The sequence below is a fragment of the Sciurus carolinensis genome, chromosome 5 (genome assembly GCF_902686445.1).
Source record: "Sciurus carolinensis chromosome 5, mSciCar1.2, whole genome shotgun sequence".
Classification (NCBI taxonomy): domain Eukaryota; kingdom Metazoa; phylum Chordata; class Mammalia; order Rodentia; family Sciuridae; genus Sciurus; species Sciurus carolinensis.
The window spans coordinates 4,296,821-4,312,945 of NC_062217.1; positions in this window are offsets into that span (position 1 = coordinate 4,296,821).

The following is a 16,125-nucleotide window of genomic DNA, read 5'->3' on the forward strand; positions in this document are numbered from 1 at the left end:
TCTTTTCTTCTTCCCTTTTCCCCCGAGCAGACGTGAATTGTTCGCATAAAATAAAAGTTCCTCGTGTGAGACCTGTGTCTGCGGAGTGGTTTTTCTGGGAGTTATTGAGGGACCATAACTGCCCCTAACAAACAGTATTTCAATTACAGCATAATTTAATGTGTCATTCTTGACCATAAAGGCAAGAGTGTCTTTGTTTATCTTCAGATAAATGTATCAGCTGATGCGATCACATTCATGAATGAATTTTTCTGTTTTCCATACACAGACAGACAGCACACTGACACACAGGGGCAAGTACTACCAGATTGGGTCAGATCATCTTAAAAACATGGGAGAAATGATAAGTTAGTTCTCTCCATGCAGAAGATACCATTTACGAATTTCCTCTACTTTTAAAGTTAATAGAACTAATTTATTTATTTGAAATTTTGCGTATTAAATGTTAGAAATGAAAGAAGAGGTGAGGAGTCACGACCCTGAGGGCAGAGATGTCCACATTTCCAGTGTTACTACATCATCTGGACAGACTTGTTTTGGGCCCAAATCCAGAAACTTAGTTCAGATGTACATCTTTGCAGGATGCCAACACTGGAGGGCACTCCTCATGCTTGAAATCCACTCCATCCACATCACCCTCGATGGCCAAGCCTGGAGGGATGAACAGAGCCTGTTGCTCTATGTGAGTGGCTTCCTGGAAGCTCCTTGTATTTTAAGAAGAATCACAAGAAAGGGACACTCAGTCCACTGGATGTGCACCTCTGCATGCGGCATCCTGGCCTGCAGAGGCCATCCCGCAGCTGCTGTGATGTCCAGGCCAGGAGGGTGGGATTCATCAACGTTTGTGTCCCACTTTGGGTCCTATTTTTTCCTTATTGCTTCAGCCAACATGACACAAGATTAGATAGTAGTGCACCCAAAGACATCCCAACTGATTCTGCTAGTTTGAGAATTGTATTTCTAACACCAAAGGACTTTGCATAACAGAATTGTGTGTGTTCTTTCAGAATTTTTCCAAATGTCCACATTTTTAAAAGTACAATATGGAGGTAAAAGGTAAATAATGTGAGAAAACATAAGAAAACAACATCTTTTAAACTACTATTATGTGAAGATCTCTGAAGAATCTGTCTTTTCGATGTAGAACCAGAATACATCTAGTTGCCTCTTTCAGAAGGGAGGATATTAAATCAGCACGTGGGACTCGGTGTGAGAACGAAATGGTCTCAGACTGAAGAGAAACCAGGGAGGACCACAGGGTTTGAGAAACCCAGCAGGAATGTGCAGGGAGGCTTCGTTCTCCTTGCTGCTGAGTGGATATGCTGGCTCTTTCCTGAGGGGAGGGCAGCTGGATGCCATTGAAGTCTTTGGCTGTCATTGGCTCTAAGCAGAGAAAAGCCATGTGAGTTTTTCCTCCACTATAAAAGTTTACAAGCCTGTTTCTGAGATCACAGTCTGTGGGCTTTCGATAGGGTGAGCAGAAGTCTGTGGACCGCCATCAGCCTCACAAGAATGTGCCATTTCCTGGAGCCTTCGAGAGTCTGCAAGAGAATGAAATGCTTGGGCTAGTCCTGCATGTCCCTCCCTGGGCTGGGAGGCCTCCAGAAGGGCTCCCAGGAAATAAAAGCCACCTTCAATAGACCAGAAGTTTCCCCGCTGGCTCACTGCTGGCTCAGGAAAGGACCTGGCTTCCCACACCTGAGCCTGAAACTGCACCGCTGAGCAGACGCTTCAGAGACCCAGCCTCATAGGAGGGCTGGGAGACAGCAACTTGTGGCAGAGGCAGCCGGCTCTCTAAAGATGACTTGAGAAGAGTCAGCGGCAGGACAATCTAGGAGCTAAAGAAGATCCCTATAATGACTCAATGAGGCAGTTTAATAACTTCAAATGTGAGGGAATAAGTGGAAGAAAAACCTCAAACAGCAGAGTTTTGCACTTGGCGTGCAAAATACAGGAGCTGTAAAAGGAGGTGGCATAGATTAGAGAGACCCAGTGACATAAAATCTTGCAGGAAAATGCCTCCGGAGCTGTGACAGACTCGCAGGTGCAGTTTGAAAATGCTCACCAAGGGCCAGGATGGAACACAGGTGGCTGAAACCCTGAGCAGAGCAAGAATTGTCCGACAGGCTGAAGATAAAGCATGTCAAAATTGTGAAATGCATCTGAAGGTTTCTTATTTGGAAATACGATAGCTAAAATTGAATATTTTAGAAAAGAAGAATAGAAAATGATGTACTGAGCACACAGTTCATGAAGTCCTAAAAAGTTAAAGTAAAAAATTCAAAAAGATATTTTAAGTTTAAAAAATGAAAGTAAAAATTAAGCTTCAAGATAAAAGTAAGATATATAAAAAAGAAGAAAAGGAGTTTGTAAAACATAATAATTACACAATAGAACAGAAATGGAAAAATGGTACATTTCTAGAGCTACTTTAGATGCTAAAATAAAGCATTATGAACAAAGTCATGCAGTAAAAATAAGGGGAATTTGGAATACACTGAAATATCTCCTCTTTTCAAGAACAATGAAATAAAACATGAAGTTACCAGAGGAGGGGCATCAACTATTCACACCAACCGTGCTCTGGATACTGGGACACACACACACACACACACACACACACACACACACACACAGTAAAAAGAAGGAAAGAACTGAAATCTCCTGTCCCATGAGCTCAAAGTCTGTAGTGAAGGATTGTTTCAAACAATTTCAAATTTTGTTTGATAAATTTGTGCAAAATTGTTTCTTACCTGGTTTTCAATTTCTTTTTTTTTTTACCTGTAAGTGATTGTATTTTTAAAAACTCTACAAGTGACTTCTCTCACTATTTCTTTAAAAAACAGCTGAAACTTACCAGTTTTGCATTGCTGTCGTCATCAGAGATGATGGAACATATCTTTATGGTTTGTCTCACTCCACCTCTCTCTAGATGGTTCTTTGACTTCCTCAGTTGAAGCCTTACTCATTCACTTCCTTTCTTATTTGTTGACATAAACACATGGGTTGTGGAATTTCCCACCAGCACTGCTTTGTGAAATTCAGTGGTATCCGATGTGAGTTGATTTTTATTGTTCACTTTTGTAAAAAATCTGAAAATTTGGTTTCAAGTTCCACTTCAACTTAAAACTCATTTAAGAAGTACTAATTTGTTTGAATTTCCAGGAACTTCTTCCAATTTTTTTCTTACTAATTTCTGTCCTATTGTATTGTACTCAGGTACTTTCTCTTACTACTTACTTCTACTTACAAGGCTTAGAGTTTCTTAGGGATTAATAACACTGACATTAGTATGACTACAACGGATACTTTAAAAGAAGGTTCATCCTTGTTAATTTTATTACTACGGTCTAAAGTATCTGTTTTTGGTTGTTGTTGTTTATATCTGTCACAGATTGATGGAGTGTCTTAGAACTCATATTTTCCCTGTGTATTTCAGTTGTTTTTCTGTGGTTTTATTAGCATGGTTATTGATGCTATATTATTTGACATTGTATTATTCAATGCAAAGATCTTCAGAATCAAGATAATAATGTCTGCCAGAAAGATATTTTTTTCAAAATATGCAAGGAAGGCAGCAATTTAATCACCATTATAAAATGCGGGACGCCACCCGTGACTAGCAGAATCAGGCTCGGCTGAGCCATGGGACAGGAAAGTCTGACTCCCAGGACCTGGCAGTCTTGAGAGACGGTTTCAGACAACCTGGGCTATGTGACTTCTCTGCAGAGTGGCTCACCACCTGAGGAAATGCTAATCCTACTGGATGACAGTTAAAGCAAATGGTTTCCGTAACTCCACCCCTCCTGTTCCTCACAGAAGCAGCTCCTCCTGGTCCCCCTTTACCTGTACGATTATAAATAAAGGGAAGGTGGCCTCTTCCATCATTGTTAGAAGCTAGATCTTAGCATGGCTCAATTAGTCACGGCCCCTTCAATTTAAAAAGATAAATGTCTCCTGTGTTTATTTTATAAATAAGTTTCTTAGTTATGAATCTATAGACAGCACATCCCTTGGACAGAAACACTTTCCCTCACCCATGCTGGACATAGTAGAAACCCTACAGATTAAAAAGCAGAACTTCTAGCCAGGTGAGGTGATACACACCTGTAATCCCAGTGGTTTGGGAGGCTGAGACAGGAGGATCGTGAGTTTCAAGCCAGTCTCAACAACTTAGTGAGAACCTGTCTTAAAATAAAATATAAAAAGGACTGAGGATGTAGCTCAGTGGTTAAGCAACCCTGGGTTCAATCTGCAATACCAAAAAAAAAAAAAAAAGCCAAAAAACAAACAACAAACAAACAGACAAAAAGTAGGGTCTTCTATGGGCTTATGGGCTCCCAGGAAGGCTCATTTGCAAAGACTAGGAGAACAGCCCTCTGGTAGCCTTCTTATTTGCAATGTGACTTTGCAGTTCTTCCCATAGAAAGGTCACTCAGTCCTCTCGCCTCCTGATTCTGAACTAACCTTGCAAATTGCTTGGGCCAGAAGAATTTATCGGGCAAGACCCAGCTTTCTTAAATGCTCCTGGACTGCTTCCTTGAGACCACCAGGTAGGAAAGTTGGTCTAGCCAACTGGGTTATGATAAGACAGGAGGGGAGCCACTGAGCCTCTGGCTCAACACCCAGCACTATTGCCAAGCATGTCAGTGAGGTCACAGTCAGCCCGCATGTCTCTCAGAGACAAGCAGCCACCTGAGCAAATGGAGGTGGGCCTTCAGAAGACCCAGCGGAAAGCCACAGCATCAAACAATGGTCACCACTGCAATGAGACACTCCCTTAGGATGGCTTGTTACTAGCAATAGATGACTGATAATGTCACATCGGTGGTTACAATTTCATAAAATAGAAATGATTATGATAAAACTCAGCAATGAAACAAAGCAATTCACCAGAAGACAAGTCTCACAGCAAAGAATACTCATTTTAAAAGCACTACAGCATTGAAAACAAAGCTACAGTAGAAACAATGATATCCAAAAGAATGAGATACTCATCTGAAGAAGTCACGAATGTCAGAAGAGCCCAGGTTATGAAAGGTAGTGAGGAGAGCCAGCATTGGTGATTGATAATCATCAACAATGTATTGCTGATCGGGTGCTGCGTTTGGATGTGGTTTGTCCTCCAAGGGTTCATGTGCTGGGCCTGATCCTCAGTCATGATGTAGCAGGTCATGGGACCTTTAAGAGGAAGGACCAGTGGGTGGTCCTGAGGTCGTGGGGTGACACCCTCAGAAGGCCGGAAGGTAGCATTCCACAACCACAGGTTAGTCCTGCTGAGAGCTAGCTGTCATCAGAGTGCATCTCAATCCTCTCTGGCTTCCTGCCCACGCATGCACTCCTGCCACCGTGGCGCCACCCACCCTGAGGCCTTCGCCAGAGCCAATGTGATGTCCGTGCACCTCTAAAGCTATGAGACTGATCAGACCTCTCTTCTTCATAACATACTGAGCCTCAGGCAATGTATGACGGCGGAGAACACATACACGTCGTGAGCAGTGGGTACTCTTCAAAGTTAACAAACAAGAAAGTCGCTTTGGAAACCAGTGTAGAATACCTGAAAACGTGGAGCACATTCATGCTTCATCTCAAGAGCCTTGCTGTTGAGACTCTACCCAGGAGCCGGGAGAAGAGAAGAGGCTACATAGAGAGAAAGACTGTACAGATGGTCTCGAGTAAAATTAAATTCCATATTGTTTAATCCTATATCAGGAGCCAAAGACTTAATATCCTGTGCTTTCCTACTTCTAATATAAAACACTAGCAATGTTTATCTCCAAATTGTTTCATTACCAAGTCTGATTATTTACAGAAATATGATTTTATGTAAAATTTATAAAAGCTATTTTAAACACTTGTATAGACATTCATAAAACATGTGATATAGGAGTTAACAATTCATAATGGTAAATTAGTTCTGAATTTACTGAATTTAAAATGAACTTGCTGATTTTTTTGTCTTTTCCTTTTAAATATAAGCCTCTTTGTTCTATTACTAGTATAAAAAAGAGGGAGTGATTTCCAGAATTTTAGCCAAAACCATAATCTGTTATCTCATGGCTACAGCTGTTTACATATTTTAAATTGAATAATTGAGCTTCCAACAATTTCAGAAATTAAACACAAGCCAGATCCTTGATATTTCATGCTTAGCACAAGGAATCATGATCCAGTACAAAATTCATGTGAAATTCATATCATGTTTTATTCACAATATTAGCAATAATTAACCAAAGATAAAAAGTCAAATAGTTAATGTAAACTGTATCCCCAGTGACTATTAAATTCTTCAACATTTATAGCATTATTTTAAATCTTTAAATCGCAACAATATGCACTTACACAAAATTTACCATCTTAACCATTTCTAAAATCACTCCTCAATTTCTCTCTAATGTTTTTGACTTATGAATCTATAATCCTCCCTTGCCCCAAATGAGGGCCCCCATTTCAATTTGTAAAGCACTACAGGTCATGTATTTTACAGCTCAAAGAGGATACACATTGATTTGGTTCAAGTATGGTTGGTCCCCACCAAAAACTCATGTTGAAGCTTGATCCCCAGTCTAATGGTGTTGAAAGTGGTTGAACCTTTAAGAGGTGATAAGATCTTAAAGGGGAATTCATGCCTTTCTCATAGGGATGAGTTCCTGCTCTGGCCAGACTTAGTAGATGTCAGTGCCATGGTCTTGAACTTCCTTAACCATGAGCCAAAATAGACTTCTTTCCTTTATAAGTTATCTAGTCTTGGGTGTTCTGTAATAGCAACAGAAAATGGAATAAGACACATATCATCCAAGGCTGAAGGAGATATCACAGTGTGCACTATGGTTCGAATGAGATTGCCTAAAGCATCTTTGGAAACTTATTCCTCAATGCAACATTCACAGAAGAAAGCATTAGCACATTTGAGGATGGATTGATAGAGGCAATGCAGTTTGAAACTAAGAGAGAGAGAAAACACGGCACCAATCTATGCATTATCAGAGTTCCAGACAAAGAAAAAGCAGAAAAAATATCCAAATAAATAATGGCTACACTCTTCCTCACAGCTCACACATCTCCCGTGAGGAAGAGTCCTGTTGAATGGATTGATGCCAATTGCAAATGGGCTTGAGACTGAGTTCCAGCACTTACCCTCTTGTGCATGCTCTCTCACCCTCTGCCTTCTGCCATGGGATGATGTAGCTCAACATATGCAGCCCCTTGATCTTGGACTTCCCAGTCTCCAGAACCAGGAGCCAAATGAATTGATTTTCTTTATAATTTATCCAGTCTCTGATATTCTATTGCAGCAGAATGGAAAGCATTAAGTAGGTATGAGAAATAAGTCCTAGGCTAGCACTCAGAAAGACTAGGTTCTAGCTTAGTTGTATTACTAGGTTCTATTTACTTAGAGTTTAGTGTATTATTAATCTGCTTACCATTTCCAGTCCACTTTTTTGTTTTGTTCTTGTGTATTCAAGTTACTGCATGGTGTCATTTCATTACTCCATTAAAGTTTTGCTTCCACCCACTCTCTGTGTTTTGTTATAGTCAAATATATTAAATATATATGTTATAAACACAGTAGAATACTACACAGTGTTTTACAATGGATTTTTAAATAATTTGAGAATATAAATGTGTATTTATACTGTCTTTTCTGACTGTATAATCATCAATCAATGCTCTTTGTGTGTGTGTGGTTTGAATTGCCATACATGATTACTTGATTTCAGTGTGAATAACTTCCTCTAGGATTTCCTGTGAGGGGGTTCTGATAGCAAAAAAAAAAAAAATTGTTCTTATTTCTACAAATGTTTTATTTCACTTCATTTATGAGGGAGTTTTGCTAAATATTAGATTCATGTTTGACAGCTCTCTTTAACACTTTGAGAATGTAATCCCATAGCTTCCTGACTTCCACTATTTCTAATGATTAATCAGATGTCAGTCTCACTGGGGTTTTCTTCTGTATGGTGGGTTGTTTTCTCCTGCTACTTTCTGAATTTTCCCTTTGTCTTCTAGGATTCTTACCATGTGTTCCTAGGTGAGGATCACTGTATGCTTATCCTACCTGGAACTTTTTTACCTGGAATGTGTATATTGATATTTTTCATCAAATTTTGAAAGTTTTCAGCCACTGTCTCCTTGGATTTTTTGTGCTTCTCTCTCTATCTGGCACTACCCTGACACACATGTTGGTGCAGTTCTCTGAGGCAGTTCTCTCTTCTTCATCCTTTGTTTCTCTCTTGTTTCAGATTGCATTGACTCTAGCAATCTCTCTTCAAGTTTCTAATGCTTGAAATGCTGAATGTTTGAAAGTTGATAATGCTGCATGTTTGTCTACTTATGCCTGAATGGTTTTTAATTTCAGTTATTGTGCATTTTAACTCTATAATTACTATTCAGCTCATTTTGAAAAACAATTCCTATATTTTATATTCTACAATTGATGTCACGAAAGCTATTTTTTTTTTTCAAAAAGTAAACTATCTATATACTATAAGGCCTCTGTCAAGTGTTTACTTTGGTGTGAAATCTGACTGCTAGGTAAATTTAGTAGAATCTTGCTCAACCCTGAATATTTCAGTCTGAAAAAATAGTATCGCCTCTTCTGTGTAATATATACATTTTTAGTTGTTAGAGCTTGAGTAAAATATGTACTTATAAAATTATTGTGAAGTTTTGCTGTCTATGGCTTAGACAATCTCAAGGAATGTTATTGATATGATGTTAACTTTTCCCCTTTTTTGCATAATCATACCCCATATCAGTGACGAGACTTGTTCTCCAGCATGTAGAACAGTTTTATGAGTAAACTAGGTCTGTTAGTCCAAGTTTAATGCAGGATAATTGGTAATACCCATATTGATGCTGCCTTCAGTTCATGAGAACCATCTGCTAATTTAAATATTCAATTTACTTGTGAAAAATAGGAGTGATCATAGATCTTCCATGAATGAGGCCCATAGCATTGAGATTGATTCAAAAATATATATCCAAACACTGCTGATGAATTGTGCTCTATTCTATTTTACTGGATAAAGAAGAGTTGGAACAAGAGTTGGACTGCATTTATCTATAATGTGTATAAATACAATCATGAGCTTCTTATTCAAAGGAAACACGTGTGTTTTAAGGAGGGAGCCTGGACTTTTGATCAACACTATGAAACTCTGAAGTGGCACTAAAGGTCCACATACTCAGAATCATATGAGGCCCTTGCTGGAAGACAGCTTTGGAGTCAACTGAGCCAAGCCTTTCGTTTGCATGAGGAAACCAATACCCCAGGCAGTGAAATACCCATCCCTGAATCTCAGAACTCCTCAAACTCCCAAAGGTGAATGAAAATACTTAGGAGAGCTCCCTCTTGGGCTGGGGTCGTAGCTTCATGGTAGAGCACTTGCCTAGCACATGTAAGGCACAGGTTTGATCCTTAGCACCACATACAAATAAATATATAAAGGTATTGTGTCCATCTATGACTAAAAATATTTTTAAAAGATCACTCTCCACAAATTCTCTTTACATTTTAAATTCTTTATGTCAAACAACAGAGATTAGGTTGAAGGCTCTTTAATTTCAGAGTCCCAGTGGCTTATAAAGTATTCTTGTTGAAGACAGGGATGCTTCTTTCACCACTTCTATTCAACATAGTTTTTGACCCCAGCCAGAGCATTTAAACAAAAGAAAGAAATTAAAGGGATATGAATAGGAAGAGAAGAACTCAATCTATCCCTATTTGCCAAGGACATGATTCTGTATTTAGAAGACTCCCCCACCCAAAAAAAAAAAAAAACTCCACCAGAAATCTTCTAGAACTCATAAATGAATTTAGCAAAGTAGCAGGATATAAAATTAACATCCATAAATCAGCTGTGTTCCTATATACCAATGTAAATAAGCTAAAAAAATTAGGAAAGCTATACCATTCACAATGGCCTTGAAAAAGAATAAAATACTTGGGAATTCATCTAAAAAAAGAGGTGAAAGACCTCTACAATGAAAACTGCAAAACACTAAAGAAAGAAATTGAAGAGGAACTTAGAAAATGGAAAGCCCTCCCCTGTTTGTAGAAAGGCAGAATTAATATTGTCAAAATGACCTTACTACCAAAAGCACTATACAGACTTAATGGAAATCCTATTAAAATTCCAATGTCATTTTTCATAGAAATAGAAAAAGCAGTCATGAGATTCATTTGGAAAAATAAGAGGCCAAAGCAATAATCAGCAAATAAAGTGAAGCAGGAAGCATCACAATAACAGACCTTAAATTATACCACAGGGCTATAGTAATAAAAACAGCATGGCACTGGCACCAAAACAGGCAAGAAGACCAATGGTACAGAATAGAAGAAACAGAGACGAACCCACATAAATACAGTTATCTCATACTAGATGAAGGTACCGTAAACATATGTTGGAGAAAAGATAGCCTTTTCAATAACTGGTGCTGGGAAAACTGAAAATGCATATGTAGCAGAATAAAACTGAACCACTATCTCTCACCCTACCCAAAACTCAACTCCAAATGGATCAAGGATCTAGGCATTTGACCAGAGACCTTGTACCTACTTTAAGAAAATGTAGTCCCAACTCTCCATCATGTAGACTTAGGAACTGGATTCCTCAACAAGACTCCCAAAGTGCAAGAAGTAAAATCAAGAATCAATAAATAGGACAGTATCAAACTAAAAAGCCTGTTCATAACAAAGGAAACAATCAAGAATGTGAAGAGAGAGCATTCAGCATGGGAGAAATCTTTGCCACCTGCACCTCAGATAGAGCATTAACCTTCATGATACATAAAAAACCCAAAAAACCTAACACCAAAAGTACAAATAACCCAATCAGTAGATGGGCAAAGGAAGTTGAATAGACACTTCACAGAAGAAATTCAATGGGTCAACAAATATAAGAAAAAAGTGTTCAACATCTCTAGCAATTAGAGAAATGCAAATAAAAACGACACTGAGATTCTGTCTCACTCCAGTCAGAATGGCAATTATCAAGAATACAAGTAACAAGAAAGGTTGGTGAGGATGTAGGGGAAAAGGTTCATTCATTCTTTACTGGTGGGAATGAAAATTAGTGCAACCACTCTGAAAAGCTGTTTGGAGATTCCTCAGAAAACTTGGAATGGAACCACCATTTGACCCAACTATCCCACTCCTCAACATATACCCAAAGGACTTAAAATCAGCACACTACAGTGAGGCAGCCACATCAAACTATATATACAAGGAATATTACTCACCCATAAAGAAGAATAAAATTATGGCATTTGCAGGTAAATGGATGGAGTTGGAGAATATCATGCTAAGTGAGATAAGCCAATCCCAAAAAACCAAAGGCCAAATGTTTTCTCTGATAAGTGTATGCCGATACATAATGGGGGTGGAGGTGGGAGGTAAGGGAAGAATGAAGGAACTCTGAATTGTGTAGAGGCAAATGAGGGGAGGGGAGAGGCCAGAAGGAAGGAAAATGGTGGAATGAGACAGACATCATCACCCTATGTACATGTATGAATGCACAAATTGTGTGACTCTACATCATTTACAACCAGAGAAATGAAAAGCTGTACTCCATTCATGTACAATGAATCAAAATTCATTCTGCTGTCATGTGTAACTTCATAGAACAAACAAGGAAAAAAGAAACCCTCCCCAAAATTAAAAAATTAAAAATTAAAAATAAATTAAAATAAAAAGAACAAATAAAAAAATTCTTGTTGCTGTTTTAAAAGATAATTCTAAACAAATCTAATATTCAGTTTTTCTTCATTGTATTAGAACTGAGAAGTATAGTCCCTTTGGCAGAGTCCATCAGTAGTCAAACTGAAGGGACCAAATACTGTCACTGGAGCAACTGCAGACCCAGCTCTCTCCAAGATAAACTCTCCAAGCTGGTGATTGACGGGTTTTCTCTGTGTGGGTCAAGCCTACGTCAGCAGGACAATCTGGAGAGGAGTAGGCCACGAGAGGTCAGCCAAACGCGAACGCTAGTCAGTCTGCCCTGGCTGTGTGGACGTTTCTCCTCTGCGTGTGTTCTCGCTTCCTTCCAAGTGCTCCCAGGAAGCACCTTTATGACTCTGCTTCTACCAACAGTCTTCTCTTTAAAGGTCTCCACTTCTTGTACAATCCTTCTTGAAATTCTTCCAGCCTCTCTCCACTGTCCAGCTCAAAGCCACTTCTACATTTTTAGGTATTTTTACAAGCAACACCCTATTTCCCTGTGCCAAAATCAATATCAGTTTCCTATGCAGCTGTAAAACATTTGCCAAATCTTGAGGATTAAAACAAAAGAGACACATTATCTGACAGTCTGGAGGCCAGAAGTCTGAAATCGAGGGTCAGCAGGAGCACACTCCCTCCCGAGGCTCCTGGGGAGAATTTGTTCCTTGCCCCTGCCCGTTCCTGGTGGCTGTGGTGTTATGGGGCTTCTTGGCTTGTGGACCCATCACTATAATCTTAACCTCCATCTTCACAAATCTTTCTCTTCTCTGAGTATCCCTCTACTTCTTTGGTGACACTTGTGATTAGATTAAGATAAACTTCCAAAGTCGAGGTCCTTAATTTAATCCCTTCTGCAAAGACCTCTTTCCTTATAAGGTAACGTGCAGATTTCAGGGATTAGAATCCTCTGCCTTTGGAGCCATTGTTCAGCTGACACAGAAATTAAGAGATCTGGCAAATAAGTGCAACATGTGGTTTGCATTTATTGAAACTGAATTCTCTTGCTGCCAAGAGCATTATCGGAATAACTGACAAGATTTGAAAGGGATCTGAACATCCAGTGGAATAACACATCTGTTCCTTTCTTGTCAATGGTTGCCTTGTGAGCATGTGAGAGACAGTTATCAGTACATACTGAAATACTTAGGGTGCTGGTTCATTAGCTTGAGAACTTGCTCAAACAACGATTCAAACATTGTTTTTACTGTACTTCCAACTTTTTTATAAATTCAAGATGTAAGGAAAAAAAGAAGAACGTAATAAAGAGGTAGACAGAGGAAAAGGAAGTGAGGGGTCAGAACAGAGGCTCTCCAGAGGAAGAGTGGGTTCAAGAGGAAGGGAAATTCAGTCAAATGCCAGAGAACCATTTGGTCCCAAAGAAGAGTAAGGAGCAACACACTTCAAGAGCCGAGTTGTGATCCAGGTGAGTGCTCTCCTCCCGGTCAGCACCCGGCTTTCTTATGCCCTGGCCCTTCTTCCTCATCTCCTGATAGGAGACAAGAACATGCTCTGCTACAGCGACCTCAAGGGCAAGTCCTCAGGCAGATTTGCTTTCAGCCTTCTCTTTCAGTTTTATCCACATAATTAAGAAAGAAAGGGTAATGCATCTCTCAGTGATATAGGTTTTCTTGAATTTAAGCCTCCAAGCAGCAATATTGTTCTGATAAGGGAAATAAATCGTACAATTAGAACACAAATGACCTATATTTTAGATTAGCTACTCCCCTTAGAAAATGGAATGCAAATGATTAATGTGTGCAATTTACAGACTACACAGGAGGCAAATTTGCATCTGAAGAGTCTGAAGCCACCTCTACCCTGAAATACTTCTGTTTTTTTTCCCCTTTAATTGAAAAAAAAGTAAAAAACATTATTAGTCATCCACCCCAACTACCTTGAATACCAGTAATGAAATTAATGCCAGGTATGCTTAAGCTTTAATGATTGTATCTTAATTATAAAAAATGTTTTAATTGCATGACTGTTTACATAATTATCATTATTCTGGACTGTGACCCTTAAGGCCATCTTAGTTTTAACACCTGGATTACTTTGACCTGCATATTGTAGGCTTGTCAAGCGTGGGGCAGCGCAGTGGTGCAGACACAGAGTGGAGCACTTCCTGCTCCTGAAAAGTCTCTGGAGAGCAGAGGCGCCCCTCCCTGCCACGGATGTGATCATGGAGTGCGTGCAGTACTCACCGTGTCACAGGGGTGGTTCATCCATTGAAAGTTGACTGAATCCCAGTTACAGGTCCAACACATTGGTCTCTCCGCTGGGGAAAGACGAGTGTTCTCACATGAAATTTATACCCAGCGGGTGAAGCTGTGTACTTGGCGCTGGTGTGTCTAACTCAAGAGGCCGTGGCTAGTTGCAGGCCACACAAATCATAGATAATGGGGAAGGCAGCCATGGCTGGGCGGGGGAGGACTCAAGCCCGAGGTCAGTTCTCCTTCATCTCCAGGTCACCGTTAGGAAGAATGAACACTCCTGTGGCTTGCTGTAAGGAAACACCAGAGAGAACCGAGACAGTTCTGCAGACATGCAGAGTGGAAGGGTCCAAGACCACGGGGTCAGCAGTCTGTTCTGGTTTGACTGCTGTCTTCTTTCTGAATCCTCATGGAGAGGGGCTGGTGCTCCTCCTTCCAAAGCACACGGATCCCAACACGACCCACCTCAGTACCTAAGGATCTCCCCGGGAACGGCTTCCTAGTGCCCCCCACCTTGGGGTTAGTGTTCCAACATGCGCCTCGGGGAACACAGCGTTCAGCCCTGCCGAACGGTCTCTGGACACTCTGCACTTCCCCAGCTGCCGCCCCAGGCCAGTCCACCCCCTGCGCAGAGGCCCACAGGAGCTTAGCATCCGGGAGTCTCGAACTCACGCCTCCAGGGGTATGCCCTAAAAGAAAGGCCACGGGTATGTCAGGGAGTTACATTATCCCAAGGGTCACGCTGTTCCATAAATGATGACAAACTTTCAGAAAGGGAATTGCAGGTACACGGTAAAAACTAAACAGAAGAAATTAAAGTCGAGTAGGTGACCCGTGGCAAGAGGTGCACTTCCTGGTCGCTCTGGGCTTGCTGCTCCCCACTGACCTGCTCTGTTCCACGCCGGCCACATCCGCCCTTGAGTCTCTCTCCTGGCTGTGTCACCCTTGTCTCCGTCCTCTGCTCAGCTTAAGCTGGATTCCCTCCAGTGACATGTGACCTGCATAATGACTGTCCCTTTTATTTTCCGGAAGTGACTTTATCATATAGGTAACTTCCAGCATTTCTGAGTGATTGATTTGTGATGGGTGTGCATTGAACTTCCAGGTCTGTTGGTTGTAGGTCTAGGTCTGGAAAGTTAAGAAACGTAAAGCAGTGTAGGAATGGCCTCAGTGCTTCATTTTCTTCCTTAAGAGGGAAAAGTTTGGATTAACCCTATAATTGATGGGTCCAAGTTGCTTAGCACCCTCTCAGGTGCTATGGAAAAAAGAAAGGAATGACAGGTGTTAGATCTTGGCTCGTACAAAGAGAAAATAAGGCAGTAGGTAACAACTGAATTGAATACGGACAAGTGTCAACCTACAAAATGCTTTTGTGAGTGTTCAGAGGGGGAGGAGAGCCCTGCTTAGAGCCACCAAGGATCTGTGTCCGGGAGTCAGGCCTTGAGAAGGGGCGCACATTGGTTCTGGAGGAAATCCCGCCAGGCCTCCAGCACAGCATGGAGGAGGAGGGAGTCTGACTCCCGGAGAAAGAACAGACACCTTTGCAACAAGACTAAGCTCATTTGCCAAGGGCCCTAGGAACAGGGAAGTCTGACTGATCCACTGAGAAACGCAGCCACTGAGCACCCACGGATAGGGAGCGTCATGGAATCTTTCCCAGGTACAACAGCAGCCATGGTTGAGGAGTGTGACCGGTGAAGCTGGGAACGTTCAAAGACTGTGAAGAGTAAATGCCGAAGGAGTCGGAGCGACAGGTGGCACCTCACAAGCACTCAGGAAAGTGTCAACTGTTACAGAAGGACTCCAGGGACAGGTGTGTAGTAGAGAAACGTTCAGGAAATAACTCCTACTTGAGAAAAACAGCAAGATCCATTTCAAAAGACTCACGATGCACTTTGTGAGGCTGACTCAGAGCCCTCAAGCTGTGGTTACTCCCACAGCTGAGGAAAGAGGACAGTCCTGAGCTTAGCATCTAGATTTTCCTGCAGGAACATTTAACTACCTTGAAGACAGTGTCGTTCACTGCATAATTCTTCCAATTTGCAGTTCACAGCAATCTGGGGAGTGATCCTGAACTGGTCCACTTCTGATTCCATTTCAACATTTCAAACCTATTCCAACATGAGTAATACTCTTTGAGTTGCTTCATTGAGAAAATGAGTAAATATGGTTGCTACAGGTTCAGAATTAAGA